This window comes from Megalobrama amblycephala, linkage group LG6, assembly GCF_018812025.1.
Source record: "Megalobrama amblycephala isolate DHTTF-2021 linkage group LG6, ASM1881202v1, whole genome shotgun sequence".
Lineage (NCBI taxonomy): Eukaryota > Metazoa > Chordata > Actinopteri > Cypriniformes > Xenocyprididae > Megalobrama > Megalobrama amblycephala.
In genome coordinates, this window is record NC_063049.1 from 9,065,629 (window position 1) to 9,087,713 (window position 22,085).

Genomic DNA, 22,085 nt, shown 5'->3' on the forward strand with positions numbered 1-22,085 from the left:
CTTTATTTGTATTTTAGGTGTAATAATTTTAGTGCTTCGTCCTAAAGTTTTTTATTATTTCAATTAGTGGTCAAGGCAACGTTACATTTTTTTCGGAGTTTGTTTTTCAGCGTTTCATTACTGAAAACAATTTTATATAGTTTAATTTTAGTTAACAATAACAGCACTGTTTACATTTATCAGAACAAAAATGCTTTGATAAACCATTGTAGGGCCCCGTGAAATCCATTGAATTTTTCCCAAATTCGTTTTTTTTTTTTTTTTATCCAAATTCCATTTTTTCCATTTGAATTTTTCTGTATTCCGTTTTTTTTTTTTTTTTTTTTTTTTTTTTGGGACTTTTAATGTTTAAATTCAATTTTAGTAATCAAAAAGCATGCCTAATTAACTGAAATCATGAAACTTATACAATTTACCAACAATTTATCAAAAGTTTAACAAAAATTACTTTTTTCTAGAGCCCTATGAAATACGTTTTATTTTATTTTATTTTATTTTTTTCTCAAAATCTGTTTTATTTTTTACCAAATTGTGTGTTTTCTGTTTTAAGTTTTGTGGATTACATTTTAATGGTTTAATTACATTTTAATAATAAAAAAGCATAACTAATTAATTGAATTCATAAAAACAACTTTTTTTATTTAATTTCTATAAAATGTTTTTTTTTTTTTTTTCAGAAATTCTGTTGTATTTTAATTTTTCTGGGAATCAAATGAAGGCATAAAATATTAATATATTTTATCTTTTAATCATATCACATTAAACAAACTTTTGTGCTGCACAATTAGCTTTCCTTTTAAAATTAAAACATGAAAGAAAAATTATGATTATTCCTTAAATTATTATTAAAACTTTATTTTTTATTATTATTATTAGTGTTAGTATTATTATTAAATTGAAACATAGCTAAATTCTACTGTACAACAGGCATATACGTCACAATTTCTTCAATTTACACACCAAACTTTTATTTTGAGTTGTCGTGAAGACCTTTGAGTATCTGCGTGTTTATGATATGACGATAGTTTTTCTGAAATGAAATGGTAAAATGCTCATACAGTTTAACATTCACAGACACTAGTCTATATAACGATTTAAATGTACTGACCTACTTTTAATTTATTCATCAACTATTTGACAAATTCAGTGACATTTCGTGTTTATACAGTTAATTCCATTTATTGATGTGCAACGATTAATCGCGATTAATCGTTTGCAAAATAAAAGTCTGTGTTTACGTAATATATGTGTGTGTTCTGTGTATAATAATTATGTATATATAAGTACACACACATACATGTATAAATTTAAGAAATGTATGCATGTTTAAATAAATATATATTTATATATATTTTATATTACATATAAATATAAATATTTTATATATAAATCTAACATTTTTCTTAAATATATACATGTATGTGTCTGTATTTATATATACATAATTATTATACACAGTACACACACATATATATTACGTAAACACAGACTTTTATTTTGCAAACGCTTAATCGCGATTAATCGTTGCACATCCCTAATTCCATTTTTATGAATGGATTCTGAGATTTGATCCGTGTTTTCTGCCTTCCGGAAATCATAGGGCCCTACCAATGGTGTAAAACTGTGACATTTGCAAGTTGTTACAATATTGTTAGTTATTATTAGTATTTGTTATTAGTTAGATTTTAATATTATTATAATATTAACTCTGTCGTTTTCATTTCTGCAAGTCTTTATTTCATGAGTGCATTGTGTCATAATTATGTAATGAAGGCTTGTTTTGCTCATGTGTGCATGTCGGTGGATCTCACAGCTCTAGTCATTCAAGAAAACACTGTTCGTCTGTCATCTGCACTTGTAGAGACGTGCCTCTGACTATAAAAAGACCCTCTAACGGTTGTAAACTGACCCAGTGCTTGATTCTGCCAATTACTGGCTCCTTTAATTATGCAGGATGCTGGAACAGGAATGTTGTCGTCATGGACACAGTCTGCGTAGCCAATCAAGTTTATAGTGTCAGAAGCACCTGTGAAAATTGTGGAACGTAATAAATTGTAATTTGTAGAAGCAATCGTACACCCCTCCTCAACGCAGCACATGATTTCAGGCATCATTCATGTCTGTAGCACAAACAGGGCAGAAGAAGTTACACACCACAGATGTCACTCAATGACTTGCTTTCTTCTGTGGAACACAAAAGAAGATATTTTGAAAAATGTCTATACAATTAAAGTCAATGGGGTCCAAAACAATATTAGACCCCGTTATGGAAGCTTGTTTTTCCGCCACTAATTAAGAAAATAAAAAAGATACTTGCGACTTTTTATCTCACAATTCTGACTTTTTTTTTCTTTTCTCAGAATTGCATGATATACACTCGCAATTGCGAGAAAAAACATCACTTTTTTTCCCTCACGATTGGACATTATAACACGCAATAGTGAGTTCTTTATAACTCAAAATTCTGACTTTATATCTCACAATTTTGACTTCATAACAATTCTGACTTCTCAGACTTTGTCTCGCAATTCTGACTTTATATCTCACAATTTTGACTTCATAACAATTCTGACTTTATAACTCACAATTCTGACTTTATAACTCACAATTCTGACTTTATAACTCACAATTCTGACTTTATAACTCACAATTCTGGCTTTATAACTCACAATTTTGACTTTATAACTCACAATTTTGACTTTATAACTCACAATTTTGACTTCATAACAATTCTGACTTTATATCTCACAATTCTGACTTTATAACAATTCTGACTTTATAATTCACAATTCTGACTTTATATCTCACAATTCTGACTTTATAACTCACAATTTTGACTTTATAACAATTCTGACTTCTCAGACTTTGTCTTGGAATTCTGACTTTATAACTCACAATTCTGACTTTATAACTCACAATTCTGACTTTATATCTCACAATTCTGACTTTATAACTCACAATTCTGACTTTATAACTCACAATTCTGACTTTATAACTCGCAATTCTGACTTTATATCTCACAATTCTGACTTTATAACTCACAATTCTGACTTTATATCTCGCAATTCCGACTTTAGAACAATTCTGACTTCTCAGACTTTACATCACGCAATTCTGACTTTGACTCGCATTTTTGACTTTATATCTCATAATTCTAACTATAACTCGCAATTCAGACTTTATATCTCGCAATTCTGACTTTATAACTCGCAATTCTGTCTTTGACTCGCATTTCTGACTTTATATCTCATAATTCTGACTATAACTCGCAATTCAGACTTTATAACTCGCAATTTTGACTTTATAACAATTCTGAATTCTCAGACTTTGTCTCGCATTTCTGACTTTATATCATGCAATTTCACAATTCTGACTTTATAACTCACAATTCTGACTTTATGACTCGCATTTTTGACTTTATATCTCATAATTCTGACTTTTTATCTCGCAATTCTGACTTTAGAACTCGCAATTCTGACTTTATATCTCGCAATTCTGACTTTATATCTCGCAATTCTGACTTTAGAACTCGCAATTCTGACTTTATATCTCACAATTCTGATTTTATATCTCATAATTCTGACTTTTTATCTCGCAATTCTGACTTTAGAACTCGCAATTCTGACTTTATATCTCGCAATTCTGACTTTAGAACTCGCAATTCTGACTTTATATCTCGCAATTCTGACTTTAGAACTCGCAATTCTGACTTTAGAACTCGCAATTCTGACTTTAGAACTCGCAATTCTGACTTTATATCTCGCATTTTTGACTTTATATCTCATAATTCTGACTTTTTATCTCGCAATTCTGACTTTAGAACTCGCAATTCTGACTTTATATCTCGCAATTCTGACTTTATATCTCGCAATTCTGACTTTAGAACTCGCAATTCTGACTTTAGAACTCGCAATTCTGACTTTATATCTCACAATTCTGATTTTATATCTCAAATTCTGATTTTATATCTCGCAATTCTGACTGTATAACTCGCAATTCTTTATATCTCACAATTCTGATTTTATATCTCAAATTCTGATTTTATATCTCGCAATTCTGACTGTATAACTCGCAATTCTGACTTTATTTATGTCTGTTTAGCTTTAATTTATTTTTACTTTTAGTAATTTTAGTACTTCAACTATTTCAGTTAGTTGCCAAGGCAAAAAAGTATGTCATGCAGGTTTGGAAGGACAATTTTAATTTTTGGGTGAACTTTCCCTCAGTTAGGGGTTTCAACACTCCTACACATACACTGAGTGTGAGCAGATATATAGTAATAGTGATGGTTGTCTTAGTAAACACCACTAATTAATGTGCTGTGTTGGAGTTGCCTAGCGTGTATGTTTGTGTGTTTCTGAGCAGTGGGCTGCTATAGGACTCTGGCCGCCCCACGCTGGGGTGGGGGTGTTCTACTTAAAAGAACAAAAGCTACATCCTGATCAATAAAAGTAATGAGTTTTATCTCCAGTGCACTGTGTGCTTGTCTGAGTGTGCATGCTGTGTGCTCGCTCTAATCCAGAGTTTTCATAGAACTGCTTGATTCTTCCTGTATCTTGGCTGGTGTCTTGCACGGGACATTATCCTGCTTTAAAGGGGGCTGGACTGAGCCGGGTTCAGCAGGTTGATTAGTGTGCCCATCTGCTCACTGTCTGCCTTTGTGTTCACTGTAATTTTACATGCTCTGCCAGTGAACTCCATACACATGTTGAGAAAAATGTTGCCATTTGAGAAGCCCTGAAAAGATGCTATTTTTCTAGTATCCAGTGACAAAACATTCTTTCTTCTGTGGAACATAAAAGAAGATATTTGAGAAATTTCGTTTTTTTGTCTATACATAAATGGTGTTTCGTTTTCAGCATTCTTCAAAATAACTTATTTTGTGTTCCACAGAAGAAAGAAACTCATACAGGTTTGGAACAACATGATTGGGAGTGATGATAAAATTTTAATTTTTTGGTTAAAGTATCCCTTTAGTAAATCAATCAAATTCAACCTTATTTGATTGTTTTTTTCCCTCTATGTTTAAAAGATGGATTTCATGAGTATTTGCAGCTAGCAGATTACACTTATTATTGTGGGGACGAACTGGACATGCTAAAAAAAAAAGAAAAAAGTATACTTGTGAAATCTGTAACAGCATTTTGCTGCACTTAAAGTGAAAGTTCACCCAAAAATGAAAATTCTGTCATCATCATCAAGTTGTTCCAAGCCTGTATGAATTTCTTGCTGAACACAAAAGAAGATATTTTGAAGAATATGGGTAACCAAAGAGTTGATGGACCCCAATCCCCCCCCAAAAAAAAAAAAATACTATGGAAGTCAATGGTGTCCATCAACTGAGTTTTAGGTGAACTATCCCTTTAAGGTGTGACTCAACTTTGCTGCACTTAAGTTGTTCGATGAATCCAGCCATTTCATTAGTAATCCAGGCAATCTTGATTTCTGCACGAGAGCTTGTTGTGTTGATCAACAGAAAGCTGCTTGGTTTGAAAGGGACTTCTATATGAGCTGTGCTTTATGCATCGCTACTCTATTGACAATAGACAATAGTACGAAAGAGGATTAGGGCTAAGCAATAATAAAAAAATGAAACCATCTCGAGATTAAAGTTGTTAAATTTCGAGAAAAAACTCCTTAAATTTCGAGAAAAAAGTCGAGATAAAATGTTGAGAATAAAGTCATTAAATTATGAGAATAAAGTCATTAAATTACGAGAAAAAAGTCATAATTTAATGATTTTTTTCTCATAATTTAATAAGTTTATTCTCAACATTTTATCTCAACTTTTTTCTCGAAATTTAACGACATTTTTCTCATAATTTAACGAATTTGTTCTCATAATTTAATGACTTTTTTCTCGAAATTTAACAACTTTAATCTCGAGATGGTTTTATTTTTTTATTATTGCTTGGCCCTAATCCTCTTCCGTACAATAGAGCTTTTTTCCTGCAATTTTTAGCTAATGTGACCGCTCCTATACTCACAAGCTGCAGATTTGCTACACTGCCCTATCCAACTTAATAATCTTTGCAAAACCTGTGTTAGATTGTTGTGACATTTACTAAAAATATCTACACTAACAGTTTTACCTCACTGTGACTAAGGGTTTAGTTTCTGAACACTTACCAGGAATCATTATACAGTAAATGTGCACGTTTGTGTGTTCAAATGAATTCATGTGACTGACATCCATAAGTTCTCAATAAGATGTTTGTGCAGCTTCTGATATATTCCTAATATCAGGAATACATTATTTTTATTCTAGTTTGATGACCTTCTCCAGGTGGCTCCTCGCGCATCATCCACGGTGTGTTGCTCATTCCTATTTTGTCTGTTTCTTTGTGATGTGTATCTAAGTGAATCCGCTTCTGGAACAAGAACAAAAGTAGGGCGGGGCTTGATTTGTCCGTGGGGAATTGATTGGATGGTTGTGGTTTGCTATTGGTGGATCTCATGTGAGTGACAGTTTGAAGAGATGTCACTGGAATAGGGAGGAGAAGATATTCTGATTCAAGATTATGAGGAACATGAATTAAAAAAAAATAATAATGTGCACAGATAACTCTTTTATAATAAATACTGCAGTATTCCATGAAAAATAAGTCAATTTTGACTTCATGGTGACTTTAATCTGCTCCTTCAGAGAACAACATCTTGACATCAGGTGTAAATGACACCTAAAGCGATTCCTAATCTGTCTGTGCCGTGGGATTTAGTTGGCAACTTAATAAAGGGCACAACTGTTTATTTGCCACCGGATGCAGATGAAGCAGCAGGAGATCAGTGGCCTTGCTGCTCCTCTGGTTGTGACGATTTTACACACCTCTCATGGGAACATGCCTCACAAATCTGTGCTCTGTGTAGCAAATCAGATAAAATCCGGCTATTGATCCAAATAAGCAAGGACCTTCCATTTTCTAACCTTTCCATCATCATCTAACCTTATTTTCACAGTGGCTTAGCCGTATGAAACAATTCCTGGCAGTGCGGATCAGTTTCACAGAGTTGTAAAGAAACTAGATTTATATATTTTCAGATGAAAATGTGATCAGTGTTTGTTTGTGTTATGGGTGGATGTCAGGGCATTGTTTGCAAAGGTCTTGTGAATGTTTAATACAATTGTTAGGCCTATATTGTAGCTAAAGTCACGTTCATCTTGTTTGGAAACTTTTTTCATAAACAAGCCATTCTTATAATAGCCGTTGTAATAATCTTTTATTTTGGTTAATATCTCCATCCTGCCTGAAGCGTGTGTGGGAGAGGCTTGCTGAACAGATAATCAGGGTGCAGAGGAAATCCAGAGGCCTCCCAACTCACAATTATGGGAGATAAATCCAGAATTGCCACTAGAGAAGACAAAATGTAGACTGCGTAATATATTCTCATTCACCTTTGTGGGTTTCCACTGGAGCAGTGCACTTAATCTCATTCAAACAGAAATGAACACCTGCTGAGCGAGATGGACCGGCGGAGCCACATCAGTCCAAAAAAAAAAAGCTGCTACCGCTTCACAGACTGACATCATGAGTTTTTGAGACTGAGGTCCAAACACATTCCCAAAGAGAAGCAGGTTGGATCCATGATAAAACTTTCTTCTGTGAACACAAGATGAGACGGACACTCTAGAGCTCGAGGAGTGACAAAAAGTCACCATACAAGTACCTTAAAAGAAGTGAGAATGCTGAATAGAGAGCTGCAGGGATGGCATATTTTTGTAGGCCAACCTGGAAGCTATCAGCACCCTGGTTTCCCTGACAAAAACCCACTGGGATTTTTCCATTGGCTTTTATTCAAAGTCTTCTTAAAGGATTAGTTCACTTCAGAATCCAAATTTCCTGATAATTTACTCACCTCCATGTCATCCAAGATGTTCATGTCTTTGTTTCTTCAGTCGAAAAGAAATGAAGGTTTTTGATGAAAACATTCCAGGATTTTTCTCCATATAGTGGACTTCACTGGGGTTCAACGAGTTGAAGGTCCAAATGTCAGTATCAGTGCAGCTTCAAAGATCTCTACATGATCCCAGACGAGGAATAAGAGTCTTCTCTGGAGAAACGAACACTCATTTTCTAAAAAAAAAAAAAATGCTCATCTTGCACTTCTCTGCGATGTGCCACGCATTATGTAGGCTAATCACGTTGGAAAGGTCATGCGTAGACTTGCGCCGATATTCGGTAATGCGATAAATCGCGATAATGAATATGCACGATATTGTAATCGTCGGCACTTCAGAATACCGTAAATAATAATTTATTACCAATTATTAATTTTTTATAAGGCAATTAAGAATACTTTACCCATCAGTCGTATAAAATGCACAACACCGCTGTATTCTGCGTCAAAAGAACACGCGCTCAGATGTAAACAATCCCAGCGTGCACGAGAAGCACATGGCGGAACCAGTGAAGGAGACGAGCTGAATGAAAGTGCGCGTTCACTCTCTGACAGCAGAGGGCGCTGATGGAACAGCAGAGTGCAGCGGTTACCACGGAAACCGTGTAAACAAAGTAACTGGCTAGTGAAGTTTTTAAAATGCTTCAAACAGCCATTCATTTTTTTGTAATCTCAGTGTTGTTCATCACACCACCAAATACTGAATACTTAAAAAAGACTTAAAAGGGGTATTTATTTTCAAACCTAAAGATTTTTATATTTTAATCTGGACTACAACATGCCCTAATGATTAGAAATGTTCTGATTATTTGTTATTGTTCAGTAAAACTTTGAAAACATACAGCTTTATTAGTTAACATGTTAATTCATTATCACTAAACTGACAATAAAAATACTTATAAAGTATTAATTATTATTAATTAATGTTAATTTCTTAGTTACTGTCTAATAACATTACTAAAATCAAAATAACTTATTTAATGGACCTGAGATAAAACTAACAATGATCAGTTGTGTTTCTAAACTAACATTAACAAAAAAATAACACTTTCTGTAACAAATGTAGCTATTGCTCAATCTTAGTTAATGCATTAAATAGAGTAAAGTGTTATCTGTTGTTCTTTATCCACCTGTTTCCGCGGGGCGCTACTGTAAAAGAGAACGTGGGTACAACTTCCGGTGAGGCGGCGGAAGCAGCATACCAATGGTATTTTGTGTGCTAATTAGCGAAGAGGCTAAGCATTTTTTGGATCATTGTTTACTTTGTAAAGTTGCAAATCTTTATGAGAGATGTCGTTACGGTGCTCAGGGACAACATCTCAGTTTACTACATTATTAGTTAATAATATCACAATACAATAAACAGTTTTCGTGCCCTTAATTGCTCTTGATTTTACTGACCTTCCACAAAAGTGCTGCTGCATGACTAGAGCATCCTGACCCTGCAATACTTGAACAACCCGCTGTCTGTACTTCCCGTCACTGATGCACCAAAGCCTTATGATGTGATATTATACTCCTTTTTTATCGTGCGTGCCAGAGCCAGTCGCGTTTCCACTGTATGCGATGCTAAAGGCTACTTATGTTAACCATTGCGATAATAAATACACACGTTTATGGAAAATATCAGAGACTGCTTGAGGAATGAAGATGTGATTATAATCGTGTATTTATTTGGTTTAATGTTTTATCTGTCTCTTCCCTGTGCCTTTGTTGATTCCTGACAAATGCATATCTTTCACAGATTCACACACTCCGGTTAACTCGTATAACTCATAACTCCCGTTGTCTTCTCATGAGCTCCCTCTGTTGCTCTGGCTGAAAGGATCAGGATAGATAGACGGAGAGATCGCGCAAACATCCTCGGATAGCAATCATCGCATAATTTAGAGGAAAATAAATAGAAATGCTCCGAAAAGTGACGTAAACATAGGGTATGTTATCAATATATTTCTAAATGTGTAAGCCTTTGAATTTAAAAGCCTTAATGCAGTTGTTTTGTGCATTCTTGTAATCGTAAATAAATGAAGCAGGTGCAACTGAATAGGTCTGTGTTTTCTTTTCATGTCTATATAAATATCAGTTAGATTTAGCATGATTGATGTGCACTCGACATAAATTAATACATTACTATTACTGTAACACTTTTTTTTATTGTAAAACATTGTTCAAATATTGATGCCGGAATCTTAAATCTTTAAGTAAAAAACAAACGTTCGCAAGTTTGGATCGTTAAATCTTGAATGACTGTCAACTGTTGAATGAATGAGTGTCACGTCCAGCTTGTTTACTTCGAACCGGAAGACGCTCCCACGTTTGACGCAAGGCCTCATGGGGCGTAGGAAACTTGTGGATAGCCTAATTCTTTTGCATTTTAATCTGTTTGAAAATTTCAGTCAGAGTTGTTTTGTTTTATTACAAAAAGAGTTCTTAAACCTGTTAAACTGACAAAAATGGTTTTACAACTTATTTAATATCGTGATAATATACACGTATACCGTGATAAAAGCTTCATCAATTAATCGCAACATGAAAATTTGATACCGTCACATGCCTAGTCATGCGTGATGCGGACGTAGGCAGAAAAACTCATAGGCAGGGTGAAAAACTCATTGTCCGACATCGTTGTTTTACCTTTTTTTTGTACTTTTTTTTTTTTTTTGTGTAGAAAATGAGCGTTCGTTTCTCTAGATAAGACTCTTATTCCTCATCTGGGATCATGTAGAGCTCTTTGAAGCTGCACTGAAACTGACATTTTGACCTTCAACCCGTTGAATCCCAGTGAAGTCCACTATATGGAGAAAAATCCTGGAATGTTTTCATCAAAAACCTTCATTTCTTTTTGACTGAAGAAAGAAAGACATGAACATCTTGGATGACATGGGGGTGAGTAAATTATCAGGAAATTTGGATTCTGAAGTGAACTAATCCTTTAATATGTATGACTGCTATTTCTGTCAGATCCTCACACAAAGCTAATGTATGACTAAATAGCACACAAGTTTTATGGACCACTTTTATGGTGCTATTTTTGTCATATTTGGAGCGTGTGAAGGTGAGTACAGTATAAGAATTTTTATTTTTGGCAGAACTCGACAATCTTGGAAAAAGAGGATCCCTACAGGAGTGAAGTTCCTCAACTGCTCAGCTATGTATAAACTGAAGATGGGAATCAACCTGCCATGGGGGATATTCTGAGAAGAGACTTCCTAACTGACAGGAAACCGTGTGAGGCTGAGATGTCACACGCACACCCACTGGAACTTCTCTAATCTCTCAACATAAATGACTGCACCTCAGTTGACCCCTTTATAAAGCCTGTGAAGAGGCAGTGATGACAACGCCGATTGGCCTCATAAGCTACGCTGACTAATCTGCATGCAGACAGGAGGTGGAACAGCTGGTGAGCTAGAGCAAACATAACAGCCTGGAACTGATCAAAAGATGGTGGCGATAATTGACTTCACAAGGCCCCTACAACCCACAGCTCCCCTCGGCATCATGGACTTTAGTGGAGGTACTTAAAAACAGTCATTTCTCAAAACCGCAAGCGGAGGGGTCACAGTTAAGAAATAACTGACTAAAAATGAAAATGTAGTCACCTTCATCTCATTCCCATATGAAGTTCTTTCATCTGTGGAACACAAAAGAAGATTAGATATAATTATCACACTGTTGTTTCCTATACAATGAAAGTACAAAGTGAACACAAGGTGACAGTCTCCAAAGAAGACAAGAAAAACACCATGAAAGAATCATAAAAGTGGTCAATCAATTGTCAGCTAAATTTAAAGTCTGCTGAAGCCATACAGTCTGATGAACACAATGAAATTTGGTCATTATTCACTGAAAAAGTTTACATATGTGCTTCCATATGTTGAAAACGTGTATTGTAATCCGAAACCATGTACTGTCACTATCAACAAGCAACAAATGCTATATATTAGAGATGCACCAATGTATCGGCCAACAATCGGTATCGGCCGATAAAAGCTATTATTATCACTATCGCCCATCGGCTGATGATCGGGGGCGATTGTATCCTGTTGATCTAAAGGGGGAAGAAAAACGTGTTCAGGCTGCAATTCATACTGTGTGTGAAGAAAATCTCTCATGATGAATTTAGCTCTTTTTGACCCTATGAATCACCCGTAGTTCACCTGGGTTGCCAGGTTTGCGTTTTTTTTTTTTTTTTTTTTTGGCTACATCAAACATTATTGGAGCCCTGGACATGACATGCAGGAAAAAAAAGTAGTAGGCTAAATCGTGTGCACGTTTAAGTAAATCGAGAGAACGAATTAGTAAATTGTGCGCACGATTTAGCCTACTACTTTTTTTCCAATTTTCTCAATTTACTAAAACATGCGCACAATTTTATTTTTTTTCTTGCATGTCTTGCTCTGTAATTTATAGCGTCTCCCATCCAATAATCGCAAAGAGCTTTGTGCTTTGTTACTCATGATAAGAAACAAAGTCTCAGTTTTCAAATTCTGTCAATTTTATCACGAAATTCAAACAATAAATGACGTTTTGGTGCTCTTAAATGTGACGTGTCGGATCGCTGTAATGCCTCAGTTCAGGTGGCAACACGGAGCGCGAGTGTTTTCTTCCGCATTAATACAAGTTACATCTCGAAAAAAATGCATGAACATCAAAAGGTATGTTGAAAGATACAGTACAGCTTACTGGAATGTATCATGTCTCATGTAATCACACATCAACTGTGTTTCACCTGCTGAAAGATGTCAATAAAACAGCTTGTAAACAATGTCACATAACATCACATTTACCTCAGGAATGTTTTACAATGTTAGCTATATATATTTATAAAAAACATAATAAATAAAAAAACACTAGAGAGGAGCTTATTCATTGTTAATTATTTGTTTGAGTAAATCTGCCATGAAGACAATTTCTTATAAAAACTACCTTATGTGCAGCTGAATTTTATACCAACATTTCAGTTTTTATTTGAGTGTAGGCTAATTATTATATCTGGAAATAAAAAACAGATGAATATAATTTGTCTGGCTATCACCAGACCAAGCTCGATTTAAAATTGAACATTGGTCTGGGGAGACTGTATGTATTTTCCACTGCACAAGAGGCGTGATCAACGAGCATTATTCACGCAATTGGACAGTCCTTCAACCAATCAGATCAACGATCCGGGTGACGTACTTTGCAGAGCGACGCGAAAACTCCAGACAGGTTTAGTTTGTATTGGTTTGTAGCATTGATCATCGGTTTGCAGAAGCAGTAATGGCATCGAGCGATTTTTGCAGGTTGTGCATAAAAAAAAACAACAAAAAAAAACATGAAAGTGAGTGGTATTTACACCCACTCGAGCGATTTGTTTGCTAAACTAAAGAAGTCATTCAGCATCGTCGAGAGGTTAAAAGGAATTGGATTGACGGTCGTGCTTGCCGTCGCTTCTCTATCGCCATCGTGTTATACCCGCCAATAGCGAGCAAGGTGGATAAAGCCAGTCTGTGATTGGTTCCCGCAAAAGTGTAACAGAAGCAGTAGAATTGAATGTACTGGTTTCCAGACTGAGTTGCCGGGCGAAATCAAATCGCCGGCAGATCAGGCTGGGTTTACCCAGTCTAGAATATAATACCTCTGTTGTTAATTGTAACCTTTACTATTATAACGTACCAAATGAGAGGGTTACAAGTATAGTTTGCAGCATTATTTGGGAGAGATTTTTTTCCTTAAGAAAAATCAAACTATCGGTATCGGCATCGACCGATATCATTATGAATAATCGGCTATCGGTATCGACAGCGAAATTTAGTATCAGTGCATCTCTATATAATATTATAGTATATTTATATTAACATACTATTTAAAAATCAAAAAAGTGTATTTATTTTATTTTGTAACTATTAATAGTCATGTTTTGGACCATTAATAAATCTAGTAAATAATCACTAGGGCTGGGTAATTTTCACAGATTTCACAAATCGATTCTGGTTCACAAGCTCTTTATTCGTTTGGATATATCCACCTTATTTCTAAGCCCCATGATGCTTTGTGCGAATTATGGGTGTAACTTGCGTTAAGCTGTACACAATAATACACTTTTTCTTTTAAAAAATGTGTACAATGAGATGACGTTATTCGATTCACTCTTCAACCGTCGGACAATAAAAGGACTTATAAAAGTGTAAAAGCATCAACAAGCTACTTTCAACAGACCATGAATAACCCCAGAAGCGCGATTATTTCCACAGCAATAACAGACGGGTTAAATATCACTGTAGTAATATATATCTGTATTATGTAAAATACGCTGCCATATTCAAAAACGTTCATTAACTTCAGCATTGCGTGATAATATTTTAAAGTGATTTCCGTCATTTTGTCAAATAATAAATTGTATTTACCTGTGAAAACAAACCTGGTAAGAGACGTGAGGATTTAAGGAGAAAAACAAGAGATTCTTCGTACATTCCAGTGAATTATTAATGGGATATATCGTAAATTACATCGGGAAGACAGACCACAAATGGGCAGAATATGTTGTCCTTTTCCTTACTATTACAGCGGTATGCAAAGGGGAAAAAAGAAAATAATCCTGAGGAAAAGATCACAGCAACTGAAAAGAGCTCTTGCCATAGATATTCTTGTTCATTAAAATACCAAGCGTTACGTTATTCTCATGATGTCTGAAAATAAAACATGAAGGGAAATTGACAGCTCATTCAGTCAAACTGACAGATAAGCTTTAGTTGTAGGGCAACCTTATGATTTGAAATGATTCGTTTCAGTCTTTTTGAATAGAAGTTCCCCAAACCGGAAGTGCAACCCATAATTCAAAACGCATAGGCTCGTCAGGAATAAAGTGGATATATAAGGAACAGCACATGTCAATATTTCTTAAGGAAAACAATCTCTCAACTAATGCTGTAAACTACTCAGGGACTCCTGTCAGTTTGTACCTCACTGAGATGAACTGAGGTGCTTGAACCGAGGCGGCTAAAGCGATCCGTCACGCCATATTAAAGAGCACCAAAACAGTATTGTTTGAATTTCATGATAGAATTAGAAAGCTGAGACTTTGTTTTATATCAAAAGTAACACACAAAGCTTATTGCGATTATTGGGTGGCAGGCACTACAAATAATGTTTAGTGAAGTTTTGTTTATGCATCAACTGAAAACAGCATAGACTAGATCATTTTTGAGATTAAAGAATTGATCTTGGTTCATCAAAATGAAGATTTATTAAAACTGATTAATCAATATTGTCAACCTAGCCATAGCAAACACTGCAGGTGTCATGACCATCACAGAGGTACAGCTTTAATTGCCGGTTCACTCACAGATTGCATTGAGAGAGTAATGGGCCAATCATAGTGTGACAGAGGCATCGCCTCCTGTCTCATGACTTATGTTGGAGTGATGATGATGCCAAGCCTGGCGTGACGCTTCTTAATGAGCAAAACATAACCTTTCCTTTTCCAAGGAAGAAAGTCATACAGTTTTGAATTGACATTATTGAATGATGATGACCAGAAAATGTATTTTCTGGTGTACTAGTCCTTTAAAAGCTTTATTATATGCTGGACAGCAAACAATCATTGGATATAGTCTGTGATTTTCTAGGTCTTTATCCTCCAAGATGCAATTTAGAACGATAAAAAAGAGGCAGGCACAAAAACAGATTTTTCTCCCCAGGCAGTGGCCCCTATGAACCACTGAACTACATAACTGCAGAAGAACAACTTTAATAATTAAATATGCTGTTGACATTCAGAATCTGAAAAAACACCACACACTTTAATTTACATTCATTGTACAGAGATGATTTCAGATATTGTGAATATAGTCACGGCTGAAGGAGTGCAGGTGGCAAAGAACCATTCACTACTGCACTTTATTGCATATTTTTTCAGACCTTGGGAGCAACTGATTTCTTGATCGAACAAATTTATTAGTTAAAACCACTTAAGCATTTTTGATTTAAAATATGCACATCAAATCTATTGTTTTCTTATCCTACTGCATGAACTGGGCAGGAAATTAAGCTTGTAACTGATAGGGTTGTCAAAAATATCAATATTTAGATACGTATCGATAGAGTTGGGGTACTCAAGCTCGGATTTGCACTTGTCACGGATGCAATTTTTCTCAGGATTGAGTCGGACTCAAGCCTTTGGGACCCGTTCATCAAAATGACAAAAAAACAATATTTTTTTTGGTGGAGTTAATAAAAACTTAAGTGCCGAGTCTGGAGTCCATGTCCACACTGTGAAAAATATTTATTTATTTATTTATTTATTTCTTTTATTTCTTTTATTTATATACTGATTATTGCTATAGCTTTTTACTATGATACATTTACTTATGGAAAATGCAGGTGTGGCTTTGTGTATATGGGCAGGCAGGACAGAGGCCTAACCAAATATTCATCCATTTGAAAACTAGATCCATACAATGAACTGCAAATAATGTAATGTCTTAACCATAAATACATTAAAAATTCGAACATGTCATATTTATTTTTTGACACGAATGAAAACGAGGCTGTATAGGGATAGAAGTACAGCGTGTTCAATGGATTGTACAATGGTTCAGCTGACAAAACATGCTTCCAAAAAACTTTCAGTAGACAAAAACTTGTGAAATAGTTTTGAAAGTTGTGAGTTTTGAAAGTTATTTTGATATATGAGCTTTATACACACTGTATGCCATTGTAAGGACTTTAAAGCCTCAGTTTTCATCCACGTAAAATTCAATATGGCATCTAATATGGCATAATAGCTAACCACCTGTCATATAAAACCCACATATCCAAACCTCTTTAGATCCCAATACACTGTTCCCTTTTATCAAAGTAACCTGCTTACCGGTTGAATTTATATCATTGGATACAGTCAAGTCCCGCTCTATAGTTTTTCACTTTAGAAAAGCTGTTTCACTCAGAAATATGTCACAATACAGAGGTAACTTCCGTTACATGGTGACTTTCAGGTTTCTCAGCAGGATACTATTAATGAGATGATGTGAAATCAAAAAAATATAGTTAAAACAAGCCTAAGATATTGACTTAATGATGTACAGTAGTGTTTAGTTGGACTTGCACTCTGCCCTTTTTGACTCTGACTCGATTGGTTAAAGACTCAGTCTCGACTCAAACTCAGATAAGGTGGACTCGAACCCAACTCTTCATATTGACACTGAAATATCTGAAACGATTCCAGTACTCATTTTCTGCATCACTGATACACTGATACCAGTTTCCCGTTCTCGTTCTCTCTTTTCTCTCCTCTCACTCACTCGTTGCTGTTGAATAGTGTTGTTACATGTCCTGAATTTCAGCACGAGTTGTGGGTATTGCACTTAATTTTACTCATTCCCGCAGGTTTCGTGCATGCCAGCAAAAGCGCAAACCTCACTGATCTAGTGTCGCACACATAAAGCTGTCTCTCAAGCAGCTTGCGAGTACCCAATTGAGTTCTTTTTTATGGCTTATTGAACTTAAATGGTCAAATACACACAAAATTGTCAAAATGCCCGTCTTGGTGAGTATTCACATAGACACAGTCAGTTTTGGAACGTAAATTGTTGAAGAAGAGAAAGCACATGTTGTGTAACAGTATATTGGATCCGTGCATAAACTCTTAAAGTGACAGCAGCCTAATATACCTGTTGTTGTCCATCATGTTAATCAAAGAAAAAAAGGAAATCACAGTTTTTTAACTGTAATTATAAGGATTAATCTGTATTTAATTTTTACAAGTGAAGATGATCCAGTGCTATTTTATACAGTGTATATATTTTTTTTATTAAATTTCTGTGGTATTTTTTACCTGAATACTACTGTTAGGCCCACCTGAAAAACTTAATCCATCTTTATTTCATTTGTCTCTTCATTCTAGTATTGTATTTATTTGTGTTAATGTTTGCAATTTGTTTATTTGTTCTTATTTTATTACTGTTTACTTGTCTTTTTTTGTAAATTCAAAGTCCTAAATAAAGCCTCCCTGTGCTGTGTGAAAGCTTGCAACAAAATTACCCAAATTATAAAAAAATTATGAGATCATTTTAAAAATGTATATATGGCAGTTTTCCTTGCGGTATTAAAAAATGGTATCGAATATCGATATTTTTAAAGGAATCATATCAAAGTTAGAAATTCCAGTATTGTGACAACACTAGTAACTGACATACTGAACGTATTGAGTCCTGTACTGTTGACTGTTGCTAGAGCTGACTCACAATGACATTTATGAGGTCTTAAATGGCTGGAGCTCACAGTGAAGCTGATCTGTGCACAGTATGGGGCACGTGGGCCCCTCAGACCTCACACAGTAGTGACTTAGTCATTGTGTGGGGGGTTCACTTAGTACAATAATGTAGCAGACACACACAGTTGAGTACAACAACATTCTCTAAAGGTCTTCATCAATCTCCATTGTGCTGAGGGATAGTTTACGGAAAATCTGTAGTCGAATATGTGAGATAAATGGAAGACTGAACCCAGTTCCGTTAATGGCGTCAGTGGAAGGAAGGATTTTCCGTTTTCCAGGCTGGCAGGATTGTGCTGAGTCAAGGGAAATCAGTATCAGATACCGTGATGAGGAAAGCTGAAATACTTTAAATGTTACTGATGCATTTAATGAAAATGTTAACAGAAAAAAAAGGAATATTTCATTATTACATTTTGGGAATTATGTAACAGTCGGGATCATTAATATGTATGACCCCAATATTTGCATATGCCAGCTCATGTTCAAGGCATTAGACAAGCGCAGGCAGTATTAACATCTGGATCTGTGCACAGCTGAATCATCAGACTAGGTAAGCAAGCAAGAACAATAGCGAAAAATGGCAGATGGAGCGATAATAACTGACATGATCCATGATTACATGATATTTTTAGTGATATTTGTAAATTGTCTTTATAAATGTTTCGTTAGCATGTTGCTAATGTACTGTTAAATGTGGTTAAAGTTACCATCGTTTCTTACTGTATTCACGGAGACAAGAGCCGTCGTTATTTTCATTTTTAAACACTTGCAGCCTATATAATGCATAAACACATCTTCATTCTTTATAAATCTCTCCAACAGTGTGTAATAGGGCTGTAACGATATGCGATATGAAACCGAAATCGCGATACGCAGGTCCACGAACCTGTATCGCGATGTGAGAAGGCAGAATCGCGACACACCCCTTCCAACTCCCAGAGTTATCCTTCCTGTCCAGATCCAATGCTACCACATTTTTAAATTACTATAAGTATTAGGGGTGTAACGATTTATCGTAAATGGTGTGTCTCAATCAGCTCTCTAGTTCAGTAAGTGTTTCGCGCACACATTGAATCTTGCAAGCAGGTTTAAACGTTTCTCATGTCAGTCTCTTGCATGGTCGCGTGAGAAACGTCGTGGCTTTCTTTCACCGCAGTGCACAGCAACGGCTGTGCTCACAGAAAAGCAAAAGACGCTTGCGATGCTTTGCTTTAAGAAGTTCTGTGGGGCCGTTCACATATTGCGTCTTTTCCGCGTGCAAGTCAGTTATTATTTTCAAATGTAGCCGCGCGGCAGGCGCGCTCATAAAGGGATCAACGCGGTCGCGACGCGCGTGCAATTCTCAACTTCTCAGAATGCCGCAAGCGCACCGCAGGTCGTGTGACAAGAATCAACCGATCAGCTATGGCCTTTCCGTAACAAAACATCAAAAGCTCAGCCGAACAGCTGATCATAGCTGTACATGGTGGTTTTTATATCTTATCTCCATCAATATATCTCGTAGTAAAACTAATGCAAGGGCTAGAAATCATTTATCCTTTGCAGAAACATCCTGATCCTCTTAGAGAGCTCAGTTCATGGTTGCATAGCAACGACCGACGCCACGGGAGCGCAAGCGCTTTGGAAAGAAGGAGAAGCGGTGCGGCCGCGCCTTCCACGCGTTTTTAGACGCGACATGTGAACGGCCCCTATTCATAATTCTAAGTTCATGTTAAATTTAACATTTTTTTTCAGTGACAGACAGCCCTATTCAACTGTTAATTTGAATACAGAAGGTTTTTATTAAAATTTTATATTTATTTATTTTATTGAAATGTGATCTTGTATGTACAACAAGGAAAATTATTGAAATTTGTTCATGTTTTTTTTAATAAATCTTGTTTGAATTTCAGTTTCATTTTGTTCAAAATATCGTGATACGTATCGTATCGTGAACTCCGTATCGAGATACGTATCGTATCGTGACCTGAGCGTATCGTTACACCCCCTAGTGTGTAATGTTAGCTTTAGCCACGGAGCGCTATCACACTCATTCAGAATCAAATGTAAACATCCAAATAAATACTATACTTACGCGATTAGACATGCTGCATGATGAACACTTTGTAAAGATCCATTTTGAGGGTTATATTAGCTGTGTGAACTTTGTTTATGCTGGTTAAGGCAGTCGCGAGCTCAGGGGCAGGGAGCACGAAGATTTAAAGGGGCTGCAGCCTGAATCGGCGCATATATAATTATGCCCCAAAATAGGCAGTTAAAAAAATTTATAAAAAAAATCTATGGGGTATTTTGAGCTGAAACTTCACAGACACATTCAGGGGACACCTTAGACTTATATTACATATTTTAAAAAGACGTTTGATGGCACCTTTAATAAATGTGTTTGGTGAACAGAAGGGATCTAATTTTACTTTCATAGCTCAGGATAATATTTTCTTCTTTTTTCCATTTTATTTTGATTAAATAAGTTGGTTTTATTTTTCTGCATCTCAGATCGGCTCAGTTCACAGTAAATGCCGGGAACTCCATGTGCTGTGAGTTTAGCGATTTGGGAACACAACGTGTCATCATTTCCAAAATTTTGGTGGACATATGATTACAGCATTTCATGCTTTCAGACAGATTTGTATTGAGAAGCATTTGTTAACTTGTCATACAGACACCTAAAGGTCTCCCTGTAGTTTTCCACCAAAATAAAAGCTGGGCGGTTTAACTCTTAAGACAAGAATTACAATTTAACTTCTGTAAAGTAAAATAATTAATATACTTGTTGTGAAATATTCCTTTTTTATTATTATTTTACACTGCAGTTGTATTACAATAGGAATACATTTCTGTGTTAGAAATAATAATAATAATTTAATGTTATTATTATTATATAATCCGACTCCGAGCTAATGGGCCTGAGGAATCTCAGACAACAGTGATTCAGTTCAAGGAATACTTTATGGTCAAAAGTAAATTAACTTTTCAAAATGTATGCCCTAAATATACTGGAAATCTTTCATTGTGGTTTCAAAAATGGTATTGAATACTGATATTCTTCAAGGTATTGAATAAACGTTAGAAATTCCACTTTCAGTTCATAGTTGCCGCCTAATTTTACATATGTTTAAAATAGTCTTAATTCAGAACCGGTTTCAGTCTGATTCACAAATAAATGACTCGTGAGTTGGGTCATTTTAACGAATCGGTCCAAACCACTCAGTCTCAAAGTCTCAGACTCATCAGTCACAAATGGCTCACAGTCGGAGCGCTCCTTCAGTTAACATCACTTTTGGTCTTATCCGATCTGAAACCACGAGCCATTACTGTGTAATGTTGTAAATCAATCTAATTACTGACTGAAAATAAGTGGAAATGAAATGCTTCTGAATGGGGTATGTGATAAACCAAATTCACAGAGCAGGTCCTGAGGAATGACTAAAGATGAAATGCTTCTGGAGTGCCTCATTTAGAGCAGCTCCTAAGGAGGATTTCATTTGAAAAAGCTTTAAAAATGATAATTAAGGCAGCACCTTGATGAATCCTAACAATAAATCTCACAGGATATGCTTCTGAATTACCTTATTTGGGGACATTAATATTTAACACTTGCTGTGAATCCAGTGTGTTACTCTACCTGAGCTACTCTTGGTAACTGAATATTAGATAAATATTACTCGGAATTATAATCTGCATGGTTATGTTGGTTTTAGGCTAATTTCATAAAGACATCTTATTGACTTATTAGAGCTTCTGTTTAGTGAGTAATTACCTCTTTTGTTAACCGTTGCATTAATTATAGGCTAGAGGTTTCTGATTGTCGTCTGCTTGTGGAGAGGGGCTGTATCAGATGTAACTGGACACTTGTGTATTTAAGAAGGAGCTTTGTGTTGGGTCAGTTTGATAGACAGGTCATTTGGAACTTTTGTTTCTCACAAATGCCATA

General features: G+C 35.5%; 1 protein-coding gene across 7 annotated transcripts in view; it reads left to right on the forward strand.

Annotated features, from left to right (window-relative positions):
* osbpl6 (oxysterol binding protein-like 6) overlaps positions 1-22,085 on the forward strand; it is an 89,475-nt gene that overhangs the window by 1,424 nt on the left and 65,966 nt on the right. The window contains exon 1 of one of the 7 annotated variants that reach the window (XM_048192846.1): positions 10,865-11,413. The exons of the other annotated variants lie outside the window; for them this stretch is intronic. The gene's annotated coding sequence lies outside the window, so the exon portion shown is untranslated. Of the gene's footprint in view, positions 1-10,864; positions 11,414-22,085 lie in introns of those variants that run through there. 7 annotated transcript variants of the gene reach the window in all.